The following is a 14,801-nucleotide window of genomic DNA, read 5'->3' on the forward strand; positions in this document are numbered from 1 at the left end:
TTTCACTACTTCCGCAATGAAACTCTATTACTTGGTAATCCCCTTTGGCAATACCCTTTTACATTGGCAATAACGGACACCATTCCCCCTTCTCCACCACCAACCCCCTCCTGCTCCACCACATGGTCTCTAACAAAGCAAAGAATGGGTTTTATGCCAGTTTAATGCCAGCGATATTTTACATCTCCAGTCGATGAGATGGTGGGAAGACAATGAAATTGCGACTTCCACTGAGATTTAAATAAGCAAAAGCAATTGTATATCTCTATGACCAATCCGATTGAATGTTGTGGAAATTAATATTGTAACATATCAGAAAGAATGAAAAGCAATTTAGAGAGATTTTATTCAATGTGAAATTTGTTACCGAAAGTGAAAGAGAGAGGAAGAAAAGACAGGATGAAGGGAGAGACCAACAGACACAATTTGAAAAAAATAGTATAATTACACATCTTCAACAATTAAAATCTGAGAGATTTAGATTTTAGTTGTGGAATAATTTGTTTTGAGTACCAAAGATGTTGACTGGGTGTAATTAATGTAGTCCCTATAGTATAAGAATGGATAGGCCTCAAAGACTATAAGCTCCTTCACTACATTTTAAAGGTGTTGAAACAGCATTGTGAGTCACTTATTTGTTGTTACTTTGAAAGCGCCATTTTTTAAATCAGGTTTAGCACAGTGCCTCTCTGTTGCAAATTTGCACAGCTGCTAGCATTTAGCCTAAACAATACATATACCATCATCCAAGCAACAGCCTACCAGTGTCTGATGCTACTTTAGGATGGATGCTGCAATGATGGATGAGTGGTTTGGATGGGGCTTGTATTGTCAGAGAATTTGCCAAGCAGGTCGTGGGAATTATTTGGCGAGGAGCAGTATTCTTAGGCAGCATATTCATTGTGGAAGGATAGACAATAGGTGCAGGCGGCCCTTGGAGCCAGCACCGCCATTCCATTTGATCATGGCTGATCATCCACAATCAGTACCCCGTTCCTGCCTTCCCCCCATATCCCCTGGCTCCGCTATCTTTAAGAGCTCTATCTAACTCTCTCTTGAGAGAACCGGCCTCCACCACCTTCTGAGGCAGAGAATTCCACAGATTCACAACTCTCTGTGTGAAAACGTTTTTTTCTCATCTCCGTTCTAAATGGCTTGCCCCTTATTCTTAAACTATGGCCCCTGGTTCTGGATTCCCCCAACATCGGGAACATGTTCCTTGCCTCTAGCGTGTCCAAACCCTTAATAATCTTATATGTATCAATAAGATTCCTTCTCATCCTTCTAAGTTCCAGAGTATACAAGCCCAGCTGATCCATTCTATCAACATTGGACAGTCCTGCCATCCCGGGAATTAACCGTGTGAACCTACTCTGCACTCCCTCAATAGCAAAAATGTCCTTCCTCAAATTTGGAGACCAAAACTGCACCAAAATCACGAATAAGAGGTCATAGATTTAATGAAAGAAGAGAAAGATTTAGTAGGAATCAAAGGGTGGTGGGTACATGGAGCAAGCTGTCAGATGAAGTAGTTGAGGCAGGTACAATAACAATATTTAAATATTTGGGCAGGTGCATGAATAGGAAAGGTTCAGAGAGATTTGGGCCACACGTGTGAATGGGACAAGCCTATATGAGGTATCCAGGTCAGCATGGACAAATGGGACCAAAGGGCCTGTTCCCATTCTGTATAACTCTATGAATCTACATCAGAGTTTGATTGTTATAGCACTGCTTCAGGGCAGACAGGATTAGCAAAAGCTGGTTGTTTTGTAAGGAATTATGAACTGGTTTTTCAGATCAGTGTAATAGAAAGTCGTGTAAAGCTAATTGCGGATATTGTGCTACTGTAGATATATTTTGGCAGAGGGGAACAAAGATGCCAGCACAAAACAAAAACCCAAAAAGTAAGATGATGCATTTGCTAATGGGTGCGAAGACCACCGATAATGGGTCCTTCTTCTTCTTCTTCTTGCATATGGCGTGCACAGCCTAGTCGCAGGACAACTTGTTCTATTTGATCTTATTTGATTGTGCATGCCAGGTTGATTGCATTCGTTGAAACAGGGCGGACTGCGTGAAGGTTGCAATCTCCCACCCAATAATGGGTCCAATTTTGCTCCATTCTTGGTTGGTATTTTCTTTCCGGTTGCTCAGCAGTCTGCTTTTTTTTAAAACAGAGACAGAAAATGTTGGAAATGCTCAGCAGATCAGGCCACATCTGTAGTAAAAGAAACAGAGACCATGTTTCAGAACAAAGAAGGGTCTGAAGATTGTTTCCCCACCTGAAACATCATCCGTCCATTCCCTCCACAGATGCTGCCTGAAGCACTGATTTCCTACGAGCATTTTGCTGAAGCCAAAACCCTTTGTCAGAATTAAAAAGGAGCCAAAACAAGCTTGTAAAGTTGCAAGAGATATAGGAATGAGAATGTTTCAGGTAGGGTAACCCTGGGGACAATTCAAAAATAGGATTGTGTTCAGTGAGTTAATGGGAACAGTTAGAGAGTGAGAACAGAAACAAAAGAATGTAGAAGTTGTGAAATGCAGAGCAAGACAAGTCTAGCAGGCCAGGCTGACCATAGAGTCAAAGAATCACATAGCCCTGAACCAGGCCATTTGGCCCAACTCACCCATGATGATACGTAGCACTCTTTGCAATTAAGTCCATTTCCCAACACTTGGTCCAAAGCCTTCCATGGGTAAATGATTCAAGTGTTCATCTAGACACTTAAATGATTCAAGTCCCAGCTTCAGTGACTCTCTCGGGTAAAGCATTCCATGTACTTACCACTCTGTAGGGGAAGAAGGTCCTCCTCATATCCCTTCTGAATAATTTTGCCCTTAATCTGAAACTATGTCCTATCTACCTCTGCTATGGGAAAATGTTCCTGCAATCTACTCTATCTATACGAGTGGTTCCCAACCTTTTTTTGGCCATGTCCCACCTAATCACCTCTAAAATCCTGATGCCCCCCCCCCCCCCATATTTTAGCACGAGCAGACAAAGAAATAATTCTCAGAAAATGGAATTTACTCAAAATAATATCTGAAACATAAACTACATATGTTTACCTGATGCCCCCCTTAAAAATCAAATTGCCCCCTGTGGGGTGTACGCCCCGCGTTGGGAACCACTGATCTATACCCTTCATAATATTACAAACCCCTCTTATGTCCCCTCTTAAGTTCCTTGGCTCCAGGGAGAACCAACCTAGCTTCTTCACATAACTGAATTACTCCATCCTGAGCAAGGTCCTGGTGAATTTATCTGCACAGTCTTCACCCTTCTAACAGCTTAGTGATTGGAACTGCATGCAATACTCCAACTGCGGTCTGACCAGGAATTTTTTTTTTTACTAAGTTGGAGCATAACCTCTCTACTTTTGTCTTCAGTGCCCCAACTAATGAATATCAGCATCCTATATGCCTCCATAACCATGTTACCTGCTTGGGTTGCCAACTTCAAGACTAGTCGAGATCACTGTCATATGCACAAGTATGGCAAGGTTCTGGTAGAGTGAAAACTCAGACAAGACTCAGAAACAAATTATATTTAAACTATACATAAATTGCATGCACATTCTGCAAAGTAGTGAAAAGAAAAAGACTGCAAAAAAAAAAGTTTATTCATTCAAAACACAACTAGACAAAACTCCACGGAATGCAAGAGATGGTCTGCAATGTTTTGTTGCCAAACTATGATTAGGATTGCACAAAGATAGACATAAAATGCTGGAGTAACTCAGCACTTCACATCTGGAAAAAATGGACAGGTGACGTTTCAGGTCAGGACCCATTCAATTCCGACTCAGATTGTCACCAATCAATTTTCTCCAGAGATACTGCCTGAGCCGCTGATTTACTCCAGCATTTTGTGTCTTTCTATTGGTATAAACCAGCATCTGCAGTTTCTTTATATTACATTATATATTACATTCCCATTGTGCAATTTGGTCCAAGGATCTATGAATTTGTACTTCTAGGTTCACTTGGAGCTACAGTGGGAGATAGGCGGTCGTTGGATTGGTTGAATGATTAGCTAAAAATTGGCGAATTGAGCAGCCAATAAAAATAAGGCAATTTGGGGGGAGGGAGAGGGGTATTGGCAAGGAGATTGAGGTCAGGAGGATGAGCAGAGGGGGACTAGAGGTAAAGGTACACTGTGCAGGAAAGAACTGCAGATGCTGGTTTAAATCAAAGGTAGACACAAAATGCTGGCAGAACAGGCAGCATCTCTGGAGAGAAGGAAATGGGTGATGTTTTGGGAGGAGACCCTTCTTGAGACTGATGTCAGTCTGATGAAGGGTCTCAACCCAAAATGTCACCCGTTCTTTCTTTCCTGAGATGGTGCCTAAAGGTACAGTGTACTGTTTCTTGTGAGTGATTGGTGTTATTTTTATTCCTCGTGGTTTTAGTGCAGTAGAATGGTGCAATGTTTCTCCTCCAGTATGTGGGTAGTCAGGGAAACTGCCGGTGTTGCTGAAGACTACACCTGGGGGGATTGTGTCCAGGTGCAGCTCCTTGCTGGAGCTGGAGCTGCAGCTGTCCGACCTTGGGATCATCCAGGAGAATGAAGTTTTGTAGATAAAATCATCTGGCCTAAATTACAGGATGATGGGTGACCACGAGGAAAGGGACTAGACAGAGAGTGCAGGTGACCAGTGTGGCCATTCCCTTCAAAACAGCTGTACAATTTTGGATACGGTTAGGGTGGATGACATATTAGGGGTGAACAACAGTAGCAGTCAGGGCTGTGATAAGCCCCTGTCCCACTTTCACGACGTAATTCGCGACCTCTGACGACATTAAACGACCTAAAAAAAAAATCAAGGTTGCGGTAACCTACGACCTTCCACGACTATGTGTACGACCCCCTATGGCCTTCCACGACTCTGTCTATGGCTTTCTACGACTATGTTGTGGACCTCCCACGACTATGTTGAAGACCTCCCACGACTATGAAGAAGACCTCCTTCGACTATGTTGAAGACTGGCTTCGACCATGTACGTTTTACTGCTGTTTGCGGTAGCCCCTTTTGCTTCAGCAGCCTTTTAAGAGAGGCAGAAATGGGGAAGAACAAGGGTGAAGAGGAAGCACAAGAAGAGGTCTCAATGGGTGAATGGAGATGATGTGATGGACTGTCCCAGTACACCAGATGACTGGAAGAGAGTGGCGCTGGGCTTTGACAAAAGATGGAACTTGAAGCACACATGTGGGGCAGTGGATGGCAAGCATGCCATTTTTGTCCCTGTTTCTGTACCCCTCATTTTCCTTTTTGTACAGGATGGCATTCTACTGGAACCATTCCTCAAGGTCCCCCTGGTTAAGGTGTAGGGCATAATCTTCCTCCAGCCCTCCCTCACCACCAATGGGGCATCTGCCTCTGATGCCGTGTCAGACACAGGAGAAAGGGCTGCTTTGCTGCCTTCAAATGGGGCAGTGAAGGATGGGGTGGTGGTGGGGACATATACTACCACCCTGGTCTCCTCCTCCAGGGGTCTCTCATGCAGGGCTACCTCCTCCTGTACTATCACCTCCTGTGGCATCGCCTCCTGCCACTCCTCCTTCTGGGTGGACAACACCTGCATGGCCGTTTCATTTTAGGGTTGTGCCCTCCCCCTGCGCTGCTGCCTTTTTGGTGCCATCTCTAAAACACAAGTCTCCTCTCCAAAAAAACTCTCCAGCTAGGAATGAACATGCCTTGGAGTGACAGAGGTGATGTTCTGCTGTTTAAATAACCTATTTTTTCTACTGACCTTTTTTTCACCCCGGAGCTATTACCTTAGACTGCCTCCGACCACCCACGACTACCCACGACTAGCATCACGGCCTACTACGACCTACCTACGACCTACCTACGAGTAAAAAGTATAGATTTTTTCCATGCGAACCTTTTTTTACTCGAGGACATTTTTTATCAGGTTAGAAAAAACGCCGCGACCTACTTGATGCCACGAGTATGCCACGAGGTCGTGAATTAGGTCGTGAAAGTGGGACGGGGGCTATACTGAGCCTGGCTCTGAGGCACAGTGGGAAGAGTAATGTCAGACAGTGGGGGGTGAGTCTTTAGTTAAGGTGGCAGATGAGAGATTAATTGGTAACAATCAAGACTCCAAGACGGTTTGTTGCCTCCATGGTGCCAGGGCCCAGGACATCTAGTAGAGGTTGCATGACATTCTCAAGAGGAAGGGTGAGCAGCCAGAGGTCATTGTGCATGTTGGCATAAATAGGAAAGGGGATGAGTGCCTGCAGAATGAAAATAGGGAGTTAGGCAAACGGTTATAAAGCAGGATCTGCAGGATAGTGATATCTTGATTACTCCTGGTGCCATGAGGGTTCGTGAGGGTAGGAACAAAAAGTAGGGCAGATGAATGCGTGACTGAGGATTTGGTTCAGGGGGCAGAGATTCAGATTTTTGGATGTGAGATATCTTCTGGGGCAAAGGTGACCTGTACAGTTAGGATGGGCTGCACCTGAATTGGAGGGGAACCAATATCCTGGCAGGAAGGTTTGCTAGTGCTGCATGGGTGGGTTTATACTAGATTGGTTGGGAGGATGAGAACCAATGCTAGGACTGAGTCAGGTGAGAGGCTGGAGGTCAACATGGAAGGTTATGAAAGACGGTTTAGTGGGCAGAATAGGCAAGTGCACGGCAAAGAGTGAGAAAAGACTGCTAGATTGAACAGCTTTTATTTTAATGTGAGAGGGTAAGGCAGATTAACTCAGTGCGTGGATAGGTACATGCGACTGGGATGTTCTCTGTATGTTATGTGTTATATATGTTATTCCTATAGATCAGTGAGCCTAAAAAAAGGGACCAAGATGGCGGCACAACCGGTGTTTGCAGTGGCCTCTCTCAGTGAAATTTCAGTGCATTCGCGTGTTATCGGAGCGAGCGGTGTGAATTTTTTTTAAAGCTAAATGTATTTATTCTGTTTTTATTAACCGCACTGATGGTAACTGATCGAGAAACATTTTTTTCGTTTCATTTATGTATGTAAGTACTCAGTTAAAATGACATTAAAGTAAATACTGAATACTAACATCTGTGGTAGGCAAGTTACTGGAGATTATTCTGAGGGATAAGGTATATATTCATTTGGATAGTCAGGGGCTGATTAAGGACAGTCAATGTGGTTCTGTAATGAGTGAGATCCTGTCTTATGAATCTAGTTGTGTTTTTTGAAGAAGTAACCAATGTCAATGAGGGCAAAGCCATAGATGTTTAAATCAACTTTGGCAAGGCATTTGATAAAGTTCTGCATGGTAGGCTGCTCTGCAAGGTTAGATTGTATGGGGTGCACAAAGAGCTAGCCAACTGAATGGAAAATTGGCTTCATGGAAGGAAGCAGAGGGTGATGGTTGAAGGTTGTTCTTCAGACTGGAGGCCTATGGCTAGTGGTGTGCCTCAGATATCAGGGCTGGGCCCGTTGCTGTTTGTGGTTTATAACAACAATTTGGATGAGACTGTAGAAAGCATGATAAGTTTGCAGATTACACTAAAGTAGGTGGTATCATAGATAGTGAAGATGTTTATCAAAAACTATAGCAGTATCTTGATCAGCTGGGCAAGTGGGGCTGAGGAATGGTTAAGGGAGTTTAATGTAGATAAGTGTGAAGTGTTACATTTTGGGAAGTCCAACGAGGGCAGAACCTACCCAGTGAATGGCAGGACCCTGGGGAATGTTGTGGAACAGAGGGATCTAGGAGTGCAGGTACATATTTCCTTGAAAGTGGAGTCACAGGTAGATAGGGTGATCAAGAAGGCTTTTGGTACATTGGCCTTCATCAGAGAGTATTGAGTATCAAAGTTACAGCTGGGTTACAGTTGTACAAGATGTTGGTGAGGCTGCATTTGGAGTCCAGTTTTGGTCACCCTGCTATATGCAGGATGTTGTTAAGCTGGAAAGAGTGCAGAGAATATTTCTGAGGATGTTGCCAGGCCTTGGGGTTCTGAGCCATAGGGGGGAAGATGAGCAGACTAGGACAATATTTCTTAAATCACAGGAAGATGAGGGGTGATCTTAGAGGTGGATTTTATATAAGAACATGAGCGGAATCAATGGGGTGAATGCACTGAGACTTTTAGCCAGAGGAGGGAATCAAGAACCATAGGACAAAGATTTAAGGTGAGAGGGGAAACATTTAATAGGAACCCGAGGAACAACGTTTTCACACAGAGGATGGTGGATTTATGGAACAAGCTGCCAGGGGAAGTAATTGAGGCAGGTGCTAAAACAACATTCAAAAGCCATAGTCCCATCAATCTCTTGCTCCTGTGGCAATATGGAAAACATTCCATCTGATCCTGGTGGTTTATCCACCTTTAAGCTCAAGTCTCCCTCCTCTACATGGAGAGCTGCACCAGGCTTTCACCTATCCCTTCACTGAATTATCCAGCTGCAATTTTTTCTTTCCTTCGTGATGAGAAGTATTTGTTTAGGATTTCACCACTATCTTTGGGCTCTAAACATGGATGGTTCACATTGCTCCCACTTCTTCCCAGATTATTCTTTTGCATTTAATGTATTTATAGATTGTCTTTAGATTTGCCAAGTGGGCAGTGATTTTCCATGTCGCCTCAGCCTTCCAAACCTTTTTACGTGCCTCCCTACACTTATAATACTATTGACAGGCTCTCCAACATTAATTTCAGGTACACGTGCTTCCTTTAGTCTCTTTATTCAACCCTCTATTCTCAGCATCCAGTGCTCTTTATACCTGCTACCCCTGACATTTACCCTTATAGGAACATGTACTGTATGCATTGAGTTCTAGTTGTTTCTCCTTTAACTGCTTCCCACTGTTCAGATATAGATTCACCTTTCAGCAGGTGCTTCCAATTTACCTTTGATACGGTCTCTCTTACGTTCATGAAAATAAACCTCACCTAGTGTCAGACCTATTTGATGGAGAGGATATTTCATCCATTTTCTTCACCTCTGGTCTCACCCTCTCTCCTCCAGGACTGAACAGGATGAAGTTGCAGTGGTCTTTACCTTTCATCCACCAGTTTTTGCATTTTGATCATTCTCTGGTTTCTGCCACTTTCAAAGAGATTGTACCACCAGGCACATCTTCCCCTTTCCTCTCCCTTCAGTATTTCACAGGGACAATTCCCTTTGTGAGTCCCTGGTCTCTTCCATTCCCACCAATAACCCTTCTCCTTATTGCAATTTCCTTTGCAATAGCTGGCAAATTTAACACTTTCCTCTCACTTCTTCCATTTGCACCTTCCAGGGACCCAAATAGTGTTTCTTGGTGAAGCAGTGATTCCCTTGCCCTTCTTCCAATCTAGTGTTCTGCATTCTGTACTGAGTATTTGCATTATTTTCTATTTTTGCTTTGGATTTCCAGCAGTTGCAGTTTTTTGATTTTATCACTGTGCTTTTCCAGTTGTGCAATATTAAGAGAAGTGGAAAACAAAACAAATCAGAAATGGCAGATTAAGTTTAATTTGATCAGGTGTTCCATGTTGCACATTGGGAGGGGAAAATATACAATCAATAGCAAGACCCTTAACAGCATTGATGCACAGAAGGGCCCTTGGGATCCAATTCCTTAACTCCCAACACTGGTACATCGAGTGGTAAAGAAGGCATATGTTTGCTTGGCTTCATTGGTCGGGGCATTCAGTACAAGGTTTAGGAAGTCATGATGCAGCTGTATTGGACTGTGGTTTAGCTGCATTCTTGCGTGCATTCTGGTCACCCGAGTACAGGAAGGATGTGGAGGTTATGGAATGGGTGGAGAGGAGGCTTACCAGAATGATGCATGATTAGAATGTATTAGCTGTGGACAGACTTGGATTGTTTTCTCTGGAATATTGGAGGGTGAGGGGAGACCTGATAGAAATATTTAAAATTATTACTGTTTTGCCAAGGATGAGAATATCAATGATTAGAGGTCATCGCTTTGAGGTGAGAGGGGCAAAGTCTGAAGAAGGATCTCAACCCGAAACGTCACCCATTCCTTCTCCCCAGAGATGTTGACTGTACCGCTGTTACTCCAGCATTTTGTGTCTATCTAAAGTTTAAAGGGGATGTGCAGGGATGTTTTGTTACACAGAGGGCAATGGATGCCCTACCAGTGAATGGACTGTCAAGGGTGGTGGTAGAGGCTGATTCGATAGTAGAATTTAAGAGACTTTTGGAAATGCACTTGGGTGTGCTGGGAATTGAGGGATATGGATTATGTGTAGGCAGATGAGATTATCTTGGCATCATGTTTGGCACAGACATTGTTGGCTGAACGTTCTGTTCCTGTACAGCAATGTTTGATGTTCTAGAAATGTGAGATACAAAATTGGCTTAACTGGTTGTTTCAAGTTAGTAAATTTGATGTGGGAAGATGCGGTTCTGTTCTTTCCATTGAAGTTCATTATAACATTATTGGAGACAAAAGACAAAGAGGTCAGTGTGAGAGTGTGATTGTGAATTAATGTGACATGCAGTTAGAAGTTCAGGTTACCCGTGTAGTAGATTGAATGTTCTGCAGAATGGTTATCCAATGTGCATTTACCCACGTAAAGGAAACGACTCTGTTGTCATCACATGGACTACACTGAATTCGAAATAGCATTTCTAAATTGCGACTTCAATTCGAAGGAACGATTGGGTCACTGGATGATGGGAAAAGGGGAAGAAGAAGTGCAAGTGTTGCATTCCTCACGGTTGTGCTTTAACTTAAAGGGAGTGGGTGGTGATTAAAATGGAAGCTTGACCATTGCGTCCACACACAGGCACCTCTTTCAGGGAGCTATGTGCTGATACTATTTGGTCTGGTCTACTATCTGTCCACAACACTTCCCACAGCCCTATCATTCACTGTAAAGTCCTGCTCTGATTTGACGTGCCAAAATGCAACATCTCTCAATTAACTCATTTGAGGCCATTTTCCAAACCTCAGCCATTTTACACAGCTGATCAAGATTCTGCTGCATTTTTTGACAACTGGAACTCTGGTAGCTTCTATTTTAGTGTATCTACTAACTTACTAATAATTTCTGTCTAAATCATTTAAATAACAAAGGACAAACAACAAATAAACCCTACACTAATCCCTATTGGCACACCACTAGTCACAGTCGCCAGTCCAATGCACCATCACCATCTGATTCCTACCATCAAGCCAATTAGGTATACAATTAACAAGTTTCCCTTTATCCCACACAATATAATCTTCCAACCAAGCCTATTGTATGGACCTTGGCAAGGTCATAGTCATAGATTTGGTGATTTTATCTTGCCTGAGATAATTGAGGCCTAACATCAGTTTGCAAGCTTGACTTGGAGTCAGTATTGGACTCATGGAAACCTTGGGTGGGGTGCAAGGTCACCAGAGGTTTCCATTCAGGTTTCTTCAGTGGGACAGGGGCATTAGCCTCCTGTGCTCCAATGAATAAAGTCCTAGTCTGGTCAATCTCTCCCCATAGCTCAGGTTCTTGAGTCCTGGCAAAATCCTTGTCAATCTCTGCACCATTTCCAGCATCATTGCATCTTTCCTAAACCAGGGTGTTCTAGTGTGGTCTCATCAATGCTAGGTATACCTAGTTTATTCTCATCCAAATCGTTGATGTAAATCACAAACAGCAATGGGTCCAGCACTGATCCCCGAGGCACACCATTAGTCAAAGGTTCCTGTCCAAAAATCTGCTTCCAATACAACCCCTTGCATCCTGTCATGAAGCCAATTATGTATCCATTTAGTTAGCTCTATCTGGATCTCAAGCAATTAAAAAATCCTGTACCAGTGAGAACTTTATCAAAAGCCTCACTGAAGTCCAGGAAGATTATATCCACAGCCCTGCCCCCAACCTACTTGATTACTTCTTCAAACGTATTCAAATTGGTGAGACAAATGCACAAAATATTATGATTATCCCTAATCAATCCTTGTCTTTCTAAATGCATGTATATCTTATCCCTTAGAATTCTTGCCAGTAATTTTCCAACCACAGATGTTTGGTTTACTTGTTTTTAGTTCCCATGTATTTCTTTACTGCCCTTGTCTAAAAAAGATTCATATATGTTGGCCAGGACTCCTGCAATTTTGCAGTGTACATGGATATATCTGATCGGGCACGGGAGATTAATCCACCTTCATATGTCTTCGAATGTCCTCCTCAAGTATAATGTTTGTCCTCACGATATCTTTAACTTTCCTAAGTTCCCTAGTTTTCATGTCTATCACAGCAGTAAAAGCAGAAGAGAAATATTCCTTGAGGACCTTGCCCATCTTCTGCACTTCCATACGTAGAAAACTACTTTGGTTTCTGAGAGGCCAATTCTCTCTCTAGATGCCCCTTTCCTCTTCATATACTTATAAAATCTCACAAGGTCCGACGATGCAGTTGGTCAGTTCCTTTGTCCACTTTAATGTTCTACAAGAAAGTTAAAGAGACCTCTTTGGTAGTTCATGTGCGGTTCAAGACATCATAACTCATTTGCTTCATTTCCTTAGCATCTATCATCTTCCCCACAGTAAAAACTGGTGAGAAATATTCATTAAAAAACGTAACCATCTCCACACAAATGTCAGTTGATTTTTAAGGGGACCTATTCTCTCCCTGGCCACACTTAACGTACCTGTAGATTTTGTAGGGATTTTCCTTTACCTGGACAGCCAGATCCATCTCATCCCCTCTTTTAGCCCCCTGATTTTCCTCATAAGTGTACTCCTACACTACTTATACTCGTTGAGAGATTTACTTAATCTCAATTGCCTAAACAATAGACAATAGGTGCAGGAGTAGGCCATTCGGCCCTTTGAGCCAGCACCTCCATTCAATGTGATCATGGCAGAGCATCCCCAATCAGTACCCCATTCCTGCCTTCTCCCCAGATCCCTTGACTCCGCTATCGTTAAGAGCCCTATTTAGCTCTCTATTGAAAGTATCCAGAGAACCAGCCTCTCCCGCCCTCTGAGGCAGAGAATTCCACAGACTCACAACTCTCTGTGTGAAAAAGTGTTTCCTCGTTTACGTTCTAAATGCCTTACCCCTTATTCTTAAACTGTGGCCCCTGGTTCTGGACTCCCCCAACATCGGGAACATGTTTCCTGCCTCTAGCGTGTCCAAACCCTTAATAATCTTATATGTTTCAATACCTGATGTATACCTCCCTTTTTTGCTGACCAGAGCCTCAAGATCTCTAGACACCATACTCCAGAACTGGCCTCACCAATGCCTTGTACAATTTTAACATTACATCCTAACTTCTATACTCCATGCTCTGATTTATAAAGGCCAGCACACTAAAAGCTTTTTTTACCACCCTATCGACATGAGATTCCACCTTCAGGGAACTATGCACAGTTATTCCTAGATCCCTCTGTTCAGCTGCATTCCTCAATTCGCTACCATTTACCATGTATGTCCTATTTTGATTTGTCCTGCCAAGATGTAGCACCTCACACTTATCAGCATTAAACTCCATCTGCCATCTTTCAGCCCACTCTTCCAAATGGCCTAAATCTCTCTGTAGACTTTGAAAATCTACTTCATTATCCACAACACCACCTATCTTAGTATCATCTGCATACTTACTAATCCAATTTACTACACCATCATCCAGATCATTGATGTACATGACAAACAACAGTGGACCCAACACAGATCCCTGAGGCACCCCACTAGTCACCGGCCTCCAACCTGACAAACAGCCATCCACCATTACTCTCTGGCATCTCCCATTCAGCCACTGTTGAATCCATCTTGCTACTCCACCATTAATATCCAACAATTGAACCTTTTTAACCAACCTTCCATGAGGTACCTTGTCAAAGGCCTTACTGTAGTCCATATAGACAACATCCACTGCTTTACCCTCATCAATTTCCCGAGTAACATCTTCAAAAAAATCAAGAAGATTTAGTCAAACATGACCTTCCAGGCACAAATCCATGTTGACTGCTCCTAATCAGACCCTGTTTATCCAGATGTTTATATATATTATCTCTAAGTATCCTTTCCATTAATTTGCCCACCACTGATGTCAAACTAACAGGTCTATAATTGCTATGTTTACTCTTAGAACCCTTTTTAAACAATGGAACAACATGCGCAGTACGCCAATCCTCTGGCACTATTCCCGTTTCTAATGACATTTGAAATATTTCTGTCATAGCCCCTGCTATTTCTACACTAACTTCCCTCAATGTCCTAGGGAATATCCTGTCAGGACCTGGAGACTTATCCACTTTTATATTTTTCAATAGTGTCAGTACTTCCTCTTCTTCGAATCTCATAGTTTCCCTAGCTACTCTACTTTTCCCTTACCTCACATAATTCAATATCCTTTTCCTTGGTGAATTTGTGGGCAAAGTGTCTACCCAAATGTCTCCTGTAAGAAATACAATAGATTACGACTCTGCCTAATTTTCCACGAAGGGTCTGCTGGATTTGTGCCGTGGCTCTCTCCAAGATTTCAATTTACTTGTTTGGTATTCGTAACAAGAAAAGCTAACGTCAATTTGATCTTGTGTATTCTTTTATAGATTTTCTTTTACTTTTCATCATTGTATTTGAAAGATTGATTACTGGCAAAAAGCTAGTGAATTTTCTGTTTGATGTTTTGTCTACACTGTTGTGTTTGGCCTTGTCTACACTGTTGTGATTGTCATCCAAGAGGAAAATATTGAAATACCTGGAGGGAAGGGTGGACTAAATATTCATATTAATTTCTAAGTTATGTCCTATTGCTTATTCTTATTGGTATTGGTTTATTTGTGTCATATTTACTGAGATACAATGAAAAGTTCTGTTTGCAAGCTATCCAAACCATACTATAAATGACTG

At 42.6% G+C, this 14,801-nt stretch overlaps 1 protein-coding gene and 1 long non-coding RNA gene across 33 annotated transcripts in view; one reads left to right on the forward strand and one right to left on the reverse strand.

The window, feature by feature from the left end:
* The window catches only part of nrxn1 (neurexin 1), a 1,413,544-nt gene that overhangs the window by 177,887 nt on the left and 1,220,856 nt on the right, over positions 1 to 14,801 (forward strand). The gene's annotated exons all lie outside the window — the stretch shown is intronic.
* Positions 5,753 to 5,885, reverse strand: LOC116975902. Its single transcript, XR_004412807.1, has 2 exons — positions 5,856 to 5,885; positions 5,753 to 5,811 (listed from the first exon to the last, which is right to left on the reverse strand). It is a non-coding gene; the product is annotated as an uncharacterized LOC116975902 (long non-coding RNA).

The sequence above is a fragment of the Amblyraja radiata genome, chromosome 8 (genome assembly GCF_010909765.2).
Source record: "Amblyraja radiata isolate CabotCenter1 chromosome 8, sAmbRad1.1.pri, whole genome shotgun sequence".
Taxonomy (NCBI): domain Eukaryota; kingdom Metazoa; phylum Chordata; class Chondrichthyes; order Rajiformes; family Rajidae; genus Amblyraja; species Amblyraja radiata.